Source organism: Callorhinchus milii, unplaced genomic scaffold, assembly GCF_018977255.1.
Source record: "Callorhinchus milii isolate IMCB2004 unplaced genomic scaffold, IMCB_Cmil_1.0 Scaffold4, whole genome shotgun sequence".
Taxonomy (NCBI): Eukaryota; Metazoa; Chordata; class Chondrichthyes; order Chimaeriformes; family Callorhinchidae; genus Callorhinchus; species Callorhinchus milii.
The window spans coordinates 34084582-34099859 of record NW_024704745.1 but is presented as its reverse complement, the minus strand read 5'-3'; the positions used below and the strand labels follow the sequence as shown (position 1 = coordinate 34099859).

The 15278-nt window shown below is 40.2% G+C and overlaps 1 long non-coding RNA gene across 1 annotated transcript; it reads right to left on the bottom strand.

Moving 5' to 3' along the window:
- Positions 1-7388: 7388 nt before the first annotated feature.
- Positions 7389-14591, bottom strand: LOC121848921. The gene is made up of 4 exons (XR_006085060.1): positions 14483-14591; positions 12634-12739; positions 9814-9962; positions 7389-8404 (listed from the first exon to the last, which is right to left on the bottom strand). It is a non-coding gene; the product is annotated as an uncharacterized LOC121848921 (long non-coding RNA).
- Positions 14592-15278: the final 687 nt, after the last annotated feature.

The window sequence follows — 15278 nt, the reverse complement described above, 5'->3', positions numbered from 1 at the left end:
CAAAGCGCTTCACAGAATATACTGTAAAGTGAATTGATTGTATATTTTGTGGGCAAAACCTAGTAGCCAATTGCGCCAAATGCGGCAATCAGTATCTCATGAACAGTTGTGGATTGAATTGACCAATGCTTTTTTTTTCAAGGAATTATTACCCACGGAAAAGCAGTCAGCAAATTGACTAGCAACCGGATTCCTACTTACTGCTCAATAAACAGAGGTGTGTGGAGTAAGGAAACTTGCCCAACATTTCCCCCTGTTGGGAATCAAACCCAGGTCTCTTGCTTGCGAGGCGAGTGCTCTAACTACTGAGCTACAGGACTCCAGGATTACAGGTTTAATGTCTCATCTGAAGGATGGCATCTCTGACAATGCAACACCCACCAGCACTGCATTGAAGTGTCATCTTAGACTTTATGAATCCAAGTCCCGATGTGGGGCTTGAACCGAGAACTTTCTGAATCAGAGGTGAGAGTGCTACCACTGCACCAGGCTGACACACTTACAACAACAAAATTACATTTGTAAAGTTCCTTTCACTTCAGGAGGACGTCCCAAGGCGCTGACTAGCGCACCAAACGCACACTAGTCTAACCCAAACACACACCCAATCTGACCCGTTTTTCTATGCCACTCGGTCTCACTAACCATTTTGGAGGGGTACTGATACATTTAAAACCCAGACAGAGTGCCACATTTTCTTGTATTCGCCTTTGTTGTTCCAGTTAATAGGTGGGACAGTAGCTGGTGTGAGTGAGATTAACTTGAAATCACATGCTCAGATGAATTGTAGACCATATGGAAAAGACTAATTTATCAACATGGCATAGAGTGGATTGATTACCTAAATATTAAGTCACGCAAGAAAGTTTACCAACTGTTCAAAGAGCTATTCAATTAATTTCTATTTGTACAGAAATTGATATGATAAATGGCAACTTAAAGGAATTACATTTTCCATGAGTGGAGGAAATCGATATGTCCTTTACAGGATGAATAATTAAGTTTGCATTTCAGCTCACAAAGGAAAATTATTGTTGCAGCAATTAATCCATAGAATTAGAATTTTGTTTGGTCAGTTACATGTCTGGCACAAGCAGAAACCTATCGCCATGCTTTACAGTCTCCAAACCAAACAATGTCTGGTTTCTGTTTATCTGGAGCATGCACTCTCTCTCTAATGGGATTTAAATCTGAGTTTCTACGCTGGCAATCACAAAATAATTACAAAATCAGTAGAGAATCTTCAAATGAGTGGATCTTTGAGAATGTATTTAACAACCTACAGTTTGTTTTAAGTGCAGAACTACAAATATTGTGCAATCTTTTCACTACATGCAATCCAGTAGATGGCAAAAGAGACTACACAATCTCAAGGAAGATGAATATCAGCATATTTCAAAACATTTTTCTCCCTTCTCTCCTAAAGGCATTTTGGCAATTTTTCTCATTCTATAAGGTACAAGTCAGCAGGGATTGGGTAGAACCAATATTATGACAAAAAGGCCATTATTCATGTGTGTGTTTGACATCGAGTGTTAGCCAATTTGTATTTGAATGCAAAGATCATCACAATTAAGCCCAGTTCTGCCTTCATCCACTAATATTCAAACATATATATTCTTCACTTCAGAGGGGACATGCTGCTAAATAGAAATCTACAGGAGAACCCTGGTTGATATGCAATAGGAATAAATTAAATTTTTGTAGAGCCTTTCATGTCAGGAAGACATCCCAAGGCTCTGATAATAGGTGTCAGCCTGGTTTAATGGTAGCACTCTCACTGCAGAAGATTGTGGGTTCAAGCCCCATGTCAGGACTTGGAACTCACAAAGTCGAGGCTGAGGGTGCAGTGTGTGGCATTGTCAGAGATGCCATCCTCCTAGCTGTGATGTTAAACTGAGGTCCTATCTGCCTGTTCAGGTGGATGTTAAAGATCCCATGGCACTATTTGAAAGGAGAAGGGAGCTGTTCCCAATCTCCTAATAAAATTGGTCATTTACATCATGGCTGTTGGATGTGCGAAAAAAATTGGCTCCTGTGCACATGCACAAAACACAAAGTCACTACCTGTGAAATACTTTAGAACATCCTCCCACTGTGAATGGTGCTGAACCAATAATTATTATTATTATGCATTATATTCTTTTCAAACCCATTTGTTCCACAATTACTGGTACCCTGGCTGAGACCAACTCATTTGGCTCAGACCATGGATCAAACCTACAATAATTCTCATGGCTCATGACTGAATGTTTTCATCAAATAGGCCATCAGGGATACCCTTTTTTAATTCAAACTATTGTATAACTCTAAGGCCACATTTGAAAGTATAGTCTCATTAGGTTTCAAATAAAATAAATTCTCTTGCACCCACTTTGTTAAAGCTCTTGAGAACCCTCTAAAAGCATTGCACAATTTGAATATCAGCCACTAAGAGCACTAAAGAAAAGGAGTTGGCAGTTTTAAAGCACCTTATCATGTTGAAATGTCTCAAAGAGCTTCACAGTAATTACTAGTGTGTATTGTAGAGAATGTTTTAGGCAAATGTAGTAGCCATTTTGCACACAGAAAGGTACCATTAACGTGAGCTGAATGATTAATTTATCTGCAGGATTGTTGGCCAGGACACCAGGAGAAAATGGATTCTCTTTTCAAATAGAATTTAAATAGCGTCTAGTGATCTTTATTGTCCACTCAGCAGGCAGACAGCCCCTCGGTCTAATGTTCTCTCATCCAAAATATGACACCTCTGATAAAGCAAGGTTCCTGGAGTGTCAGCTTATTGAGCTTAAGCGCCCTTGTGAATCATAATCTTCTGACCCAAAGGGGAGAGTGCTACCAACTGAGCCAAAGGTAAGGAATCTTCATTTTTGACAATCATCAATGCAGGTTACACATGTGGTAAAGTTTGCACCAAAATTCTTGGAGATCAGATGGAGTTCAGAGTGCATCAGTTGACAAAATTATCTCTTAAGAAGTTGAAGATGTCTAGAATTTGAAGGTGGGGTGGGGGTGTGTGGGGTGGGGGGGGGCAGAGAGTTTCCATTATTTCCTGAGTTTGTTTAGGAGAAAGTAGTCCTGTGTTGTTCTAAATCTTCTTGACTAATTACGGATATACCAATATATATATATCTCAGGAATATCTATGCGTAGATGGGATGCACAAGCTTTGTTTTGTCAGGTACTCTTAAGCATGGTGATGGGTTTCTGTGTGTGTCTGACAAGAGCAGGAAGAAAGATCTCCTAAAAGATTCAGCCCTTTTACCAACTCTTCCCCCCTCCACTCACTGAAACAGCTGAATAAACAACATGTATCATTTAGCAGTCATATCTTTGCGGTTCTCATGTTTCCTGTCATTGATGGTGTGGTGACCAGTGATACTAATAATAATAAAATAATAATCCTTGCATTTGATATAGCACTTTTCACGTCGGGAGGACGTCCTAAAGTGCTTCACAGAACACACTGTAAAGTGAATTGACTGTATATTTGTGGACGAACATGGCAGCCAATTGCACACAGCAATGGCTTTTGGTTTTTTGGAGGGATTATTATTACACGTGTGGAGTAAGGAAACTTGCCCAAGGTTTCGCCCTGCCTGGAATTGAACTCAGGTCTCTCGCTTGCAAAGCGAGTGCTCTAACCACTGAGCTACAGGACTCCACTGAGAACAGAATAAGTTGATTCTAAAATTCAACATCCATGCTCAATTACAAGAAGCCTCATAATTCAGGTCACTGGCTCAGAAGATTTATCACTCCTAAGACAGTAATTCATGTTTGCAGCACATTTTGCTGAGTCAAAGCAGAGAATTAATATAAATTCTTACCTATTTAATAATAATAATCCTTGCATTTGATATAGCGCTTTTCACGTCTTCTAGATGTCCCAAAGCGCTTCACAGAATATATTGCAAAGTGAATTGACTGTATATGTGTGGGCAAACGCGGCAGCCAATTGCGCACAACAATGTCCCACAAACAGTCGTAGATTAAAAATGACCAATTTATTATTGTTTTTGTTTTTGGAGGGATTATTATTAGGCGTGTGGAGTAAGGAAACTTGCCCAAGGTTTCGCCCTGCCTGGAATTGAACTCAGGTCTCTCGCATGCCACAAGCCCCATGGACTGAAATAGGTAAGAATTTATATTAAATATGATCTGAAAGTAAAGCTACATGTTTATCTCTATAGACTATAAACATTATCAAAATTACACACAAAAGGAAGAATAGTTGACAGTACTACTGTAACCATGCATTTACAATAGGAATTTGATTTATATTGGCATTCACAAATTTATGTCCTAATGAATATCAGCAAGGTATCAGGCCTGAAGCATGTCATTTGACCTCACTGTGTTTTGCTAAATATCAAATCCCGCTATTCAACTTTAACTGCAAACAGAAAATGATGAATCATTCTGATTTTAGTAACAGATAACTGAGGTTTGAGCAGAAATCTGGGTTTTGGTACAACGTCTGCAAACTATCTTATGATAAACTGGGCGGAATCAGGAGGGGTGGAGGGTGGGGAAGGTAAGGGTAGGTGGGTGGCCGAAGGCACAGTCGAAGAGGAGGGTCTTAAGATGGGTCTTGAAGGAGGCAAGGGAGGAGGCGAGGCGGAGGACTGCAGGATGGAGTTCCAGAGGGTGGGGCCAGAGAGGCTGAAGGCCTGCCCACCAATGGGCGGTTACAGTGGGGGGTGGTGACTGAATCCACTTAGATGTGGTTCAGACAAGCTATTGGACTTGGTTCGATATTGCTCAGATTGAGAGCCACCTTATTTCTGTGTTTTGTAATAAATACAAACATTTGAGTTTCCTGCAGAATTTCTGTCTTGCTGTGGTATGTTTCTTTTTTTACTTCTCTGCTGATAAATATGAATGCAGAAGGGTAATAACAGCGATGTGAACCTGATCCCCATGTGCAGCTTGCTATAATCTTGTGCAAACATGGTATTACAGTGTACCTCTGTTATTGAAGCAATGTTCTGAATGCTACTGAACTTTGTAATTGGCAGACAGGCCTTCAGCCACTCTGCCCCCACCCTCTGGAAGTCCAACCCACAGTCCATTCCACGAGTGCTGGAGGCGGGGGGGCACCAGGCAATCCGCCCCGCCCCCCCCCCTGCCAGGGCCGGTCCTTGCCAGGGCCGGAGGTGGTTCAAGAAAGGATATGCGATGATGAACTGATACTTGTTAAAAAGTAAGAAAAACATGTACAACTTACTGAACTCCCATTTATTTGCTGCCCTGCTAATATCTGTGGCATGAGCAGTTGTACGCTTGGGATAGAGAATATTCAGCCTTGTGTGACTGAAGACCTTGCTGATGTCTTCTCAGTAATGCATTAGCTGAACATAAAAAATTATCTCCAATGTATACAGTGTAGTATCTTGCAGGCCCGGCCCCTGACAAATCCCCAGTGCTACTGCTTTTAGTTACAGTGCTGAGTATTTTGTCAGCTCAGTCCAGGCATCACAAGATCGATTTGAATGAAGAAGGCCTTTCGACCATCTGATCTCATCCTCCAGAAACCCTCCCCCATCACAGCATCCGGTGTGCTTTATACTTCCTGCTGCTTTTTATAACCACTTCTGTAGACCATTTCATATGCAGCTCCTATCTAAATTGCACTCTTTTGGGGAGTTTTCTTTTCTAGAAGATTAAAACCACTAAATTGAAAAAGTAGTTTGGAGACAATTAGCAGAATTGAAGAAGAGAGCACTGGGGAATGAATAATTGTTCTGACAAAGCCTGAGAAGAATAATTAGGTGGGAGAAAAGCTGCAAATCGTGAACAGCCAATAAAGTTGCTGATTCCAGCATTGGTCACTCTGTCTGGGGCATTATCACGGTTACCCTATTCTTGCAGTCTTTTGTAATGTGTAAATGATATGTATATATCTTCTATATATACAGGAGACCTGTAGCTCAGTGGTTAGAACACTCGCCTCACAAGCGAGAGACCTGAGTTTGATTCCTGGCAGTGCGAAACCGTGGGCAAGTTTCCTTATTCCACACGCCTGATAATAATCCCTCAAGAAAAAAACAATATTAATATCGGTCACTTCAATCCACACCTGTTTGTGGGACACTGCTGTGCACAATTGGCTGCTGTGTTTTGCCCACTAATATACAGTCAATTCACTTTACAGTATATTCTGTGAAGCACTTTGAGACATCTTGACCACATGAAAAGCGCTATATCAAATGCAAGGATTATTATTATGCATACAAATAAAACAGCAATGTCTGTCTGTGCTTCAAGAAGGATCTCACTAACCGATTGACGTAGTGACATGAATTATACCTCATCGGAAGGGTCTTGAAACTTGGAGTGACATGGGTATATTTGTTTTCGGGTATCTTCATCGTTCCTGGCCACCGAGTCAAAGTAGCGCTGTGGCATCGTGCATTACAGAGTACGTATGTACGCATGCATTGCGTTTATAGCTGGGAGCCGTGCTGGCTGACTGGAGCTGTCTCTGTCTTTCCTCCAAAACACACAGTCTCTACATTTTATAATATACTAGCTGGACCTGTTGCAGCTACGCTTGAAACCAAAGGAGCCAATATGGAATATAGATTGCCACACAGACAAACAGACAGACATTTTATCTTATAAACTAATAAAACGATGTCTGTCTGTCTGTGTATCTAACAATCACGTAATAACCGATTGATGTAGAGACATGGTTTATATTTCATCGGAAAGGTCTTGAACCCGGCAGTGTCAGGAGCATTTGTTTTGGGGGGAGGTGCGATATGAATGCAAATTGTTCAGAGAGCGAAAACAAGGATGTTTTTATTTTGAAAAGTAGGAGGATTTCAATATGGAATAGATCACCTTCTAAACTGGTAGAAAAATAATATAAACTGAGTCACAAAGCTTAATGTCCTTTTATGCCAAATGCAAGTAACAGTATGGATCTCGGCGGGACTTTGGAGTCCTGTAGCTCAGTGGTTAGAGCACTCGCCTTGCAAGCGAGACACCTGGGTTCAATTCCAGGCAGGTCAGGACGAAACCTTGGGCAAGTTTCCTTACTCCACACGCCTGATAATAATCCTCCAAAACAAAACAATAATAAATTGGTCATTTTCAATCCAAGGCTGTTTGTGGGACTCTGCTGGGCCCAATTGGCTGCCGCGTTTCGCCCACAAATTCAGTCAATTCACTTTACAGCATATTCTGTGAAGCGCTTTGAGACATCGAGAAGACGTGAAAAGCGCTATATCAAATGCAAGGATTATTATTATTTTGTTATGTCAATGTCAACAAACACTGCATGCAATGATGCAGTGTGAATTCTTGGGGCACTTGATTTTCACAATATCCATGACAGCATCAAACACTTGCACAGTCAGGCATAAGATCACAAGAGCTGTATATGGAGGCCCATTAGTTCATTTAAAAGCAAAGCGAAAGAAGTAAGAGGTTTTGGTAATTTCACGTTCCACGATGTGACCCTCTAGTGGCAGAGATACCCAACAACACTAGTCTGATTATGCTGTGCTGCTACACAGTAATAGTGATTGGCAGAATTTAGAGAGAAGAATGTTACAATTTGTAAAGACTTTCAAATGTTCTTAGATTAAGGTGTGTGAAGAATATAAATAAGTAGACTCGTTGGATTAAACACTGATTTCATTTTATTTGAATCAGGCGTATTTTAATTGAATAATAATAATTATTTTAATTGAAATTTCAAAACCTGATGTAAATAACAAGACAGGAGAGGGAATGATACTTTGGATTTGCCCAGAAGAGGTTCCCAATAAATACTGTCTGTAATAAGCGAACAATGCAAAAGAACACTCAAATAAAATTTTAACCATAACACAGCCAGTAGAGATAGGAGCCAAGCACAACATGTTTACCCTCTGGCTCAGTTAACTAAGGTGAGCAGCAACAGCATTTAATAGTTAGAGGCAAGTGCATTACGATGGGAGTCAGAGACATGCGTATTAAATAGACTGTTTTTTTATTGGGTTGGAGAAAAAGGAATATACATTCATCATTCTCCATCAAAATCAAAATTCCTAATTTTATACTCTGTCCCTTTCATGTCCTTGTTTCTTTTCCTGCTTTATATTGTATTAACAAAATAAAATAAATAATAAAATATTATTAATATTTTCAAAACATATAATGCTTTTGTTAGTTTCTTGCCAGAAGAGTTATTACATTTGCATTGATTAGGCTTTCCCCAGAAAAATTCCAACTTTGTTAAGAGATGCGATGTGTAAAATTGTTGCATTCATAAGTACATATCCAACCGTACTTCATTGCTTGTTGAGGCAAATTTTCTTACGGATAAGAAGAAAGCTGAGAGCAGCTATTACAGTAACAAGGAGCACAATTATAATGTAAACTATAATGTGTAGCCGTTGTTGGGGTTCACCTGAAATAAAACATTTCAAAAGATTTGTCAATTGATAAACTTTGCTTGTGAATTTTATTACCCTATATATTCACACACATTCTAAACAGTTACTTTCAATTCAATTCTGAAAATCAGATTTGAAATGTTTTCCATTCAGTTCCTAGCTCTGCTTTCAAAAACACTATAGGTGATAAGTTTCCTAAATTATGTTTCTATCGCAACTGATTCAAAAGAATTTTTAAGGCAACCAAGCAAAGAATATTTATTCAACCCCCATGTTACCACAATTTATCCCAGACTCTCTATCCCTATCTAGACATTCCAAAAACTCCATGAAATACACTGCAGTAAAGTCAGTTGTTTTCTATTTGTGTCTTATAGAATGACAAAGTGCAGATATTGATATAGTTGATGGTTATTACATTTTTATTGATTTAGAGTCGGGCCTATATAGCCCAGTGCTTCATGGCCAGAATTGGAATGATGAATGTAAGCAGGAGCAATAATTGGTGAAGAATACTTGTTCAATTTTAAAAAAAAGTAGGAACCTTTTTTGTCTTTTATACAGTCAACAACATTCTTTCGTACATTGTGAGATTGGTGATCAGAATCTAACAATGCAGTCTAGTTTTAAGTGAAACATAACTAAGGCTAGTATGAAGTGGCAGCACATACTTCCAATTAAGTGATTTCTTCCTCCTCCTTTTCCAGTGTCTATTTATTTTCATTTTGAGAGGAGAAGTTATGGTTTTGTATATTATAAATCCAAGTTAGGTTTTTGTGGATCACTTATTTTTCAGTGTTCATCTGCAGAGGAGGAATGAGAACCGTGCTCTCTGCTCAGCCAGGCAAGGCCTATTGATCCCTAGAATGTTAGTACGTGGCCAGGAGAACATGGCTTTCTTGGAAGATCAACCATGAAAACAAATATTACACAAAAAGCTTAGAGAAGACGCTATAGTTCTTTGGATCTGGAATGCATTGCCTGAAAGGGTGGTGGAAGCCAATTCGATAACAAGTTTCAAGAGAGAAGTAGATAGATATTTGGGGAGGACAAATTTATAGGCTATGGGGAGAGAGTGGGGGAGTGGGACTAATTTGGACAGCTTTCAAAGAGCTGACACGGACATGATGGGCTTAATGGCTTCCTTCTGTATTGTATAATTCTAGGATTATATGGGTGATGAAAATGAAAACTGCTCAGGTGGTTGAATCTGAAAAAGATACCACAGACCGGGAAGTGGGCAATAGCATCAGTGCTGGTTTTGAAATGCCACAAAATTTCCTCATGAATTGTTACAGCTATGAATGGGGGAGGAATGATTTGGAACTTTAATTTCACAGCTATAAATCTAAAACTTGAAAGATGTTCAATTTTAAAAAAAGAATCTGAATGTACAGAATGAATTATACTAAAACATACTTACATTGATGCAGATATATTGAACTTTTAGCAGAGCCGATTATGTTGCTGGTTTCACACATGTAGAGCCTGTTATTGTCAGAAGTCAAAATAGGCACCTTCAGCATGCTATCGTCTTGTACTTTGTTGAATATTGGGTTTGTATCATTCATTCTATGAAAAAGAGAAATAGTTTCAAATCTTAAAGAAGCACATCCCGTTTAGTTCACCTTTACCACATAGCTTTTGTTATCTTCCGGAAGGTGTTGATTAATTTTCCTTCTCTGTGGGATCTTGTCCACAGGGCTCCCTCCGGTACCTCACTCAAGTGGCTAATATTTAAATGTGTTCAACCATTGGGAACATCACAGCCAAACTCAGTTTTGTATTCACCCAACATCAACATATGTGAACCAGGTAAAGTGCACCAAATATTCCTGAACTATGGCCAATTGTGTTTTCCAACTATTGCAGTCCTGTAACTCAGTGGTTAGAGCATTTGCCTCCTAAACGAGAGACCTGGGTTCAATTCCTGGCAGTTTCCTCACTCCACACGTCTCTGTTTACCGAGCAGTAAGTAGGAACCCAGTTGTTAGTCGATTGGTGGATCACATTTCCGGGGGTAATAATTCCTTCAAAAAAAACAATTATCATAAATTGGTCACTTGACTGTTTGTTTGACATTGCTTGCAGAATTAGTTGCTGCGTTTCTCCCACAAAATACAGTATAAACCCAATTTCTGTCTCCTCGGTAATCAGCCACCTCGCAATTACGGGCACATTTTAACACTCTCTTTCATGGTCTATATTACACGATAGGCTGTCTGCTTCAGTTAACCAGCACCTCACTATTCAGGACAACGATCATTGATTGTGGCCGCTACAAGCGCCCTCGTCCTGCACAAACGTGGTATAAACACCCACCTCCGCTACTAGGCTCGGGCCGCACGTGCTGTTTGCTTGACGCTGTTACTGAGTGCGGAGTGAGCTCCGGTCACACATGCTCGGGGAATGTTGGGATCGCGGAAGCGCCGCAAGCAGGAATTCGACTTCGCCCGCGCCCACGACCTATCCTGAGCTCCTGCGGCCAATTCTTGGCAAGTGATGTAAACATGTCACCACAGATGGAGTTGTCCTCGCGTGAGGGAGTGGACTTAATCAAAAATAGTGAGGGCAAAAGTCATAGACAGTTTGCTGTTATCTATGGCATTGGTGGAACACAAGTTGGATGCATTCTGAAAAGGAAGGCTGAATACATCACAGCTTTTGAAGACAATCAACAGACTGATAGAAAATGTGTGTGTTTGAACTTTCAGTTTGAGGACATTCATAAACCTACATGGGAGTGGTTCCAGCGTGCCCGTGGTCTCAACATGCCTGTGTCTGGCCCTATGGTACAGGAGAAAACACTCAGCTTTGCAGCATCACTTGGCCAGACTGGTTTCAAGGCATCAAATGGCTGGCTTGTCCATTTCAAGTCCAGACACAACATTGGGTCTGCAATTGTGTCTGGGGAAAAGGGTGACATTGAGCCTGTGCTGTTAACAACTGGATGGATAAATTCCCTATGATTACAGTTGGTTGTGCACCCAAGGACATATTTAACATGGATGAATCTGGTGTTGTTTTCAGGGCTCTCCCTGACAGGAGCCTTTCAGTTTGTGATGATGGCTGCACTGGTTGGAAGCAATCCATCAATGTTCTTCATGCAGTCATCTGGATTGATTCAGCAGTCAACATGGTGCGTAGATCAATAGTAGAGAAGTATTTTGCCAAGGCTGGCTTTAGTGTGGATGAGCCTGTGGTGGAGGACCCTGATGATGATGTGCCCATTTGTTGGCTCAGGCCAGTCAGTGCCTGTCACTGGACAACCCTATCCTCAGTGCCGAGGATAATGTAGCCATTGGCAGTGATGTGCCCTCCACTGAGGACTTGAATGAGGGATGGCAGTAATGTCCATTGGAGGAGTTTCTAGCAGGAACCAGGGACACTAAGGAACAGGAGAACGAACGGGAAGGGCAACCAACAACATCAAAGAACCCTCTCACTTATGATGATGCACTGGGTTTGTTGGGACAAGTGAAGGACTTTTGCCTTGATCATGGACTTGACTCGTGGCAGACTTTGGCTCAGGCTGAGGGGTCAGCTGCTGGCCAAGGCAGTGCAGGTTAATCAGCAGCCAGGCAAACAATGCTGGACTCTTTCTTCAAGAAATGAACATGTTGTGTGATTTTAACCTCTTGTGTGAACTTTAAATAATGAAACCTAAGATCTGTTTTAAATGTGACAATGCCTTTAGTTTAATGAAATTGCAAAGTAAGGTTGTTGAATGTTTATCACCTTTGCCCATTACCAATGCCCTTAACATTACATCAATGACCTGAATCACCCGGCCTGTTTCAGTCGTCAGGTCACCTCACTAAGTAGGCCACTTATACCAGCCACTTGAGTGACCGGATTAGTGAGGCTCTATTGTTTCCAGTCAATTCACTTTACACTATATTCTGTGAAGCACTTTGAGACATCTTGAATACGTGATGAAGCGCTATATGAAATGCAAGGATTGTTATCATTTTAATTTCCCTTGGAAATGGACACAGGTCAGTGTCACTGGTGCTTTTCTAGTCAGCAGAGACAGAAAAGTTCAATTTTCTCAGTCGGCACTGAATTTGAGCTCGGTGCTTATAAGTGTAAAGGCAATTTCAAAACTTTCCATTTGTAAGTGGCATTCATAATTGGAACTCTGATTCGGATACTGTTAAGCATGGTGATAGGTTTCCATATGTGACAAACATCAAGATGACCAAAAATAAGCCCAGTCACTATAACAGAGACATTTCCTCACCTTGTCCATCTGATTCCTGTAGATGGAGGATTAGCATCTGCATTACATTTCAGCTGTAAATTATCTTGGTCAGTCTTCACAACTGTACTGGCAACTGATGGCACATCTGNAAAAAATACCATTTTAAAATCTACTTCAAAATCCACACTCCATGGCAATATTCAACAAGAGAAGGGACCTTCTCCCAGTGTCCTGGCCAATAATCTCCCAAATAACAAAAAATGATCATTCAATTCATGGCTGTGTGTGGGACATAGAACAAATTGACTGCCGTATTTGACTACAAATGAAGTCACTAAGCCTTACAAATAAGCTGTGTAACTTTTTGGAAACAATGATATGATAAAGTGCTACATCAAATGCAAGGATTATTATTCTAAAAACTAAGCGGAAGGAAAAGTCCAACTTAAATTTGTGGCTCAGAAGAGCTGAATTCAAGCTGTAAAAGGGGTGAATTTGGTCAAGTTATTCAAATGCCAAAGGTTTGTCGATTGCTCAATCAAAATGCCATTGTTCTGTCAACACAATAGGTTTATAAAGAGGTCAGTTTAATATTAACCAGACATGAAGTAAAAACAGTCTAAATCAATCTGTAAAAGGTACCAAAAACAATAAAGAAGAATGGAAACTTATATCAAGGGAAATAAATTTCTCCTGCAACAATATAGCAGATGAGATCACTGGACCATTTGGTGCCAGGAGATTGAAGAGATGTTTCTAACACACTTCAAGCAGTTTTAACTTAAGGATTAAAGACTATATTTCCAAATTCCTCGTCTAATTGTCCGCCTATCCAAAAGATGGATAAGCTCAGAATAATCAAGAGGAAAAACAGCTAAACACAGCTGCTTATTTTTAAAAAGGGGTAGCATTTGATTGGAGATACCCTCCAACCATCTCAGCCCACTTCCACTCACAAAGGGAGGAGCCCACTATGTAATATTGCAAAGTTCAACAGGTATATTAATGCAAAGTTCTGTTCAGTTAGTTTAGTGTAGAGCAGATTTAAGATTCAATGAGATATTCGAAAATGGAGATTCAAAGAATGTAGATTCCAAGGACGATTCAAAATTCAAGATTTGGAAGATTCAGGAAAGTTTTCTCCAGAGAAGTATAGACAGATAAAACTCCACTATAACAATTCTGCTGTGAAAGCTAGAAAGTTTGAAGACTCTTGTAGAACTTTATTAAATAAAACAAAGGACTGTTATCCTGATATGAATCTAGTAAAATCATAAACAATGAAGCAAAACAGGACAATGGTGGAAGAGACGGACAAAAGATTGCAGACTGTAAGGAGAACAATAATCTTTCAATTTTGTTTCAGAACAGAGCATTAATTCAGATCATGAAGTGGTAAACATTCTTTCTCTGCCTGCTCCAAGTACCCAAATACATTTGTTAAATAGGTTCAATTCAGTTAGTGGTGATACGAGTCTTCACATGCTGTGATTCTCAGTCCACGAAACAAAGCATTATTAGTGTAATTGACTATAAAATTGGAATCTCATAATTTTCCAAATCTTTCATGTAATAAAGAATATCTCAATAAGCCTGAGATGCATGCATAATTGTTGTGTGCATGCGACAGAGAGAGAATTTGACTTTTCACTTGGTCAGTACTATAGTACAAAAGATGAGCAAACAGGAAAGCATGAGACAAGATGCAGGGACACAAGGATGGAGTTTCAGAGAGGGATAGGTGAAGCTGGCAAAATTTGCTGAGCACAAGAACAAGAATAGAACACAAGCGATAGAAGAGGTGGGGTGATGGTAGGCCATGGAGACATTTGAAAGGGAGCAGAAAGGAAACGAGTGAAGCTGAGTGAGGATGGGCTGATGTGCTCACAGAGCCTGCTCCAGGAGATGCCACACGCTGCAGAGTTCTGGATGGTCTGTAACTTGTGTCGGAAGCAGCTGAGGATCTGCGGAGCAGTAGGTTGTTGCAATAGTTGAGTTTGGAAGCGGTGTAAGTGTCTCAGCAGGAGGTGTGGGATGTGGGGAGCAATAGTGCAGGAAGTAAAATTTGAAGCGTTAAGCAGAGAAAGTAGAACTAATGAGAACTTGTATGCCTGCGAGAGAGAGAGAGAGAGAGAGTGTTCAATGTGCAGGTCAATGAGGTCAATGACTGAGTTGAGAAGGTGTGGATGGGAGCTATGTATGAAAACCTTACCCCAGAAATTTAAAACTCCTCCAAGATTTGATGATGTAACTGAAAACTGACTGGAAAGTTGAAAGGAGAAACAGCAGCATTAACAACTGTTACTTCTATTATGTGTATTTACTAAAATGGCATTAACAAGTGTTACTAAACTGTGTATTTACTGAACCGGACGTTAAAACAGTGTAGGAAGAGATGGTTATACATACAATGTATGTTTGACTGATAACCCAATTGTTCAGCAGTCTTCAGTGCTGGATATATATTATATATAAATAATATATTATATTGTGGACCACTCTATCCTCCTCCACCACCTCTTCTCTCACCATAACCTTCGAGGTTCTGTCCTTGAATGGTTTAGATCCTATCTCCAACACTGGCTCCACTTTATCTCCACAAAATGCTTCTCCTCCAGCCCACGCACCATCTCTTGCAGTGTTCCTCGGAGCTCTGTCCTCTGTTCTTCTACCTGTACATGCTC